Below are 4,289 nucleotides of genomic sequence, written 5' to 3'. Positions count from 1 at the left end.
TGGCTTAGCATCATGAATACTTGACTGACATTTTGTGAAGTTTACCCAGGCCTTTGGAATGTGCACACTCTTTTAAAAATTTATTTTTATTTTGTACTTAAGAAATGCCAAATATGAGCATTTCTATATAAAAAAATAAGAATGGATTTGAAACTGCAAATATTTATTGTGTATAGCTTGCTTTTCATTATAAGTATATAATAAATTCAACATGTAATTTTCAAATTACTCATCTCATCTGTGTTTCCTTCTGGCCTGGCCTTCTGTCTCCCTCCTCCTTGCCTACCTTCCTTTCTTCCTTCTTTCTTCTTCCTTTCTTCTTCCTTCTTCTTCTTTCCTTCCTTCCTTCCTCCTCCTTCCTCCTCCTCCCTCCTCCTCCTCTCATTCTTATTCTTTGGAGCTCAAAAATCCCAGAAAGGATATGGGCAAAGACAGATGGGGCTTGCTGGGGAGAAGAGTACCTGTGAGGGCAGGCCCAGAGCCATCTAGTGTAGGAGAGTGAAGCCCTCAACTTTCTGCCAAATTGTTCAGGGAGAAAAGGCAGAGGCTAGGATAGTAGGTGAAATAGTCCCCCAAGTGGCTGACATGGGTGGAGGCTGTGAAGTCCGTGGCTTGGACCAGCATCTGCTATTCCAGCTGGGCTACCCCCACATACACTATGTTTCTGGCAATGAATGATACAGTCAGCCTTGGAGTAGAGGTAGAGTTCAGACCACCATAATGACTGCTTCATGAGAGTGTTGTGGAAGATGGCAGTGACATGGAACAGCATCCATACAAGGAGAGTCACCAGGGATAAGGTGATGAGCAGGAAGACACAAAGGGCAGGCCACTTGTTCTCCAGGATAGTGGAGAAGGCTTGCACTGCCCCTACTAAGTTGTGGCTGCCAGGAGCATAGTCAAAGATAGTGCCAACCACTCAGAGTTGACTAAACTAGCAATGTATGGATCAACTCAATGACATAGTAGAACAGCATGACTATCCGCTGAACACGTGGAAAAGAAAGGGCTTCTTCTTAATCTCATAGTCAAAGAGCAGTTCTAACAGTTTCTCTTCTGAGAATTTTTAGAAAATGCTTCAATGACTCCCTTTTCTTTTTTAAAGCATCCCTATCATTAGTTCCTCCAATCACAATCTCTCAATTTCTCCCTCCCCCAGAATATTGAATAAAAAGAAGAAAACCCTTGTAAAAATATCCAAGCAAAGCAAATTTTCATGTTTATCTCATTCTGTAGCATGACTCCATCACCTGTCAGTGAGTACATGACGTATGGGAGCATACATCATATGACAACATTGCCATGGCAATATTAAAGCGCCTAAGTGGCACAGCAGATAGAGCTCTGGGCCTGGAGTCAGGAAGACCTAAATTCAAATATAGCCTTGGATACTTACTAGCTATGTGACCTTGGGAAAGTCACAACTTCTGTCTGCCTCAATTTTTCTCCCCTGTAAAATGGGGCTAATGATAGCACCTACCTACCTAAAGTTGTTATAAAAAGAAAATTAGATGATATTTGTAAAGTGCTCAGCACAGTGCTTGGCATATAATAGGCAATTAATAAAAGCTGGTTGCCTTCCTTCCTTCCTTCCCTCCCTCCCTCCTTCCCTCCCTCCCTCCCTCCTCCTTCCTTCCTTCCTTCCTTCCTTCCTTCCTTCCTTCCTTCCTTCCTTCCTTCCTTCTTTCCTTCCATGGACAGTCATTGCAGTCAATGCTAAGATAATTCTGCCTCCCCTTTTCAAACTGAATGATGTTCCTTGAGGGAATTTATGCTAGATGGACTTGAAAGATGCACACTTTATCCATTTTATCCCTAATGCTTTTCTCTATGTACATCTGGTAAGTAGCAAGAATTCTCAACAATCCAAGTAATCCCACTTCTCAGTTGCCTAAGATATCTTCTTCAGTACTTAGTTCTTCAATATGTCAACAAATTCATGATCTCATTGATATGGATACTTCCTCTATCCACATGCCCTCTCATCCTATGAAACTCTTTTCTATATCTTCTTGTAAGTCCTCTGTCCAATATTCTAAGGCTAGGGGCAATCCTCTTGGTCTGTTAAAATTATGTGGTTACCAATGCAGTGTGTAAATTGTCTATCTATTGTCTCTCATTCTCCTACACAACAAATCCAGCTCATTTTCTGGTCATGTGCCTCTTTGATATCTTTTATAATACTTGCATGAAATTCATTGGTAATAAGTTGCAACCTTTTTACACTCACCTTTTTATATTCTCCTCAGACCTTTGGGTGACCTGCATCCTCCCAGGTGCCTGCATCCCAAAAAGGTTAAAGAAAAAGGAAAAGAATCTATATGGACAAAAATATTAATTTCAACTCTTTTTGTGGTGGTAAAGAATTGGAAATTGAGGGGATGCCCACCAATTGGAGAACGGCTGAACAAGTTGTGGCATTTGGTTGTGATGGAACATACTGTGCTATAAGAAATGAGGGGGGTATTTTTAGAAAAACCTGGAAAGGTTTATGTGAACTAAAGCAAAGTGAAGTGAGACAGGAACCAGGAAAACATTAGTGATGATCAACTGTGAAAAACTTAGTTACTTTTGTTATACCGAGAAATGAGCGAGTTGACGACCCAAGCTAATTTTAAATTGTGGACTTTATTAGCTATTAGCGCGCAGCGGCCAGGGATATTCACATCCAAATCAAGCAGCCCCCATCAGGGGTTGAGCTAGGGCTTATATAGGGAGTATACAGGACAGGGAGGGGGATGGATCTTTGAAGTCTGGCAAGAGGAAGAGGTTTTTTGGGGGGGGCTGGTCAAGGACACCCTTCTCCCTCTGTGTAGATATGATAATGCTCTGCAAACTTTCTCACAATGGAGGCTTCCAGAGATATGATCTGAGGGCTGTGGCCTGAGCAGCCAGATAAGGGTCTTGCTAAGGAATTTGGAGGTTTCCAGAGACATGATCTGAGGGCTGGAGCCTGAGCAGCCAGATAAGGGTCTTGCTAAGGAATTTGGAGTTTTCCATGGCCTAAAGGGTTCTACTACCCAAATGGTAAAATAATGTTCTGCATTACATTCCCCACTTCTTTTGTGTACCATTTGACGTGGTTGGGGCTGCCTCATTATAGGGTGCAAAGAAGGCAGACACCAGGGTCTGATAACGGGGACCTTTAACCAACAGTAACTTAACTAAATTAATACAGGATCTAACAAAGTCAAGGAGCCGATTAACTAGACAAGGACCAAGAATTAGGGCTATAGTAAGGAGGAGCAAAGACCCGGCTAAGGCAGAAATAAGAATGGTTAACCATGGGGAAGTCCGAAACAGGCTGTGGTACCAATTTTCGTTCCCTTCTCATTCCCTCTGCCTGTCTGCAATATTTTTCCGTGCCAGGGAAAGGCTCTCCTGAACTACACCTGAGTTATTGGCATAGAAACAGCAGGCCTCCCCTAGGGCAGCACAAAGGCCGCCTTGCCTGAGAAACAATAAGCCTAAACCCTCTGGTTCTGCAGAACCATCTCTGCCAAGGAGTTGACCTGTCTCTCCAGTTGGGATATAGAGTGCTCCAGATGACTGACTGAGGTCTGCATCGACCTGAGCACTAAGTTCCTGGTAACTGGCCTCTCCTCGGACTAGGGCAGCGGTACCCACAGCAGTTGATCCCACTAACCCCAACCCCACTGAGGATAGGGATGAGGAGGGGAACGGCTCGCTTGCTTCAGTAGGACACACTGCCCTCATGACTGAAGTACTCCCAACCCTCCAGGCCCTGAAGAAGGGAGACCCTGGGGATAATGGAGACTAATATACATAGAGGCTCAGATTCTTTTAGGAACACTGCAGCGAGACACACTGTGTGATCCCATCCAGACAGGCCCACCAAGTGCCGGATGGCTGAATAAAAAGAGGAGGAGGATTGGGGAACAACCACAGTACTATTACAGACAGGAGAGTAAGGAGAAGTTTTCAGGGATGTGGTGGATGAGGTAAGACAGGTACCTTTTCCTTGGACATCCCCCAGGGTCAACTTAGGTTGTTCCCACCGACAATTTTCCGAGTCTGGGCTATGGGAAACAGAACCATTAACTGCCACTCCCACATAGTATGGGGGTTGTGCATCCATACACAGCCAGCAGCTAGGTCCTAGGTCAGGCCGGGTGGAGTTGACAACGCCACGGATGGCTCGGAGCAGTCTCATAATCGAGGGGGTGAGGAGGATCTGCCTGAGGGGTCCTACTAGGAGCCAGAGGAAAAGGGAAGGAGAACCAAGGAAAGGGGGGATGGGCAAGTAGGTGGGGGCATGTGAAACAGGG

General features: G+C 44.7%; 1 pseudogene; it reads right to left on the bottom strand.

Moving 5' to 3' along the window:
- Window positions 1-507: 507 nt before the first annotated feature.
- Window positions 508-1,266, bottom strand: LOC110202737 (transmembrane protein 53 pseudogene; annotated as a pseudogene).
- Between the last annotated feature and the right edge of the window lie 3,023 nt (window positions 1,267-4,289).

This window comes from Phascolarctos cinereus, unplaced genomic scaffold, assembly GCF_003287225.1.
Source record: "Phascolarctos cinereus isolate Bilbo 61053 unplaced genomic scaffold, phaCin_HiC Scaffold_4;HRSCAF=312, whole genome shotgun sequence".
In the NCBI taxonomy this organism is placed as follows: domain Eukaryota; kingdom Metazoa; phylum Chordata; class Mammalia; order Diprotodontia; family Phascolarctidae; genus Phascolarctos; species Phascolarctos cinereus.
This window is presented reverse-complemented; position numbering and strand designations above follow the sequence as displayed.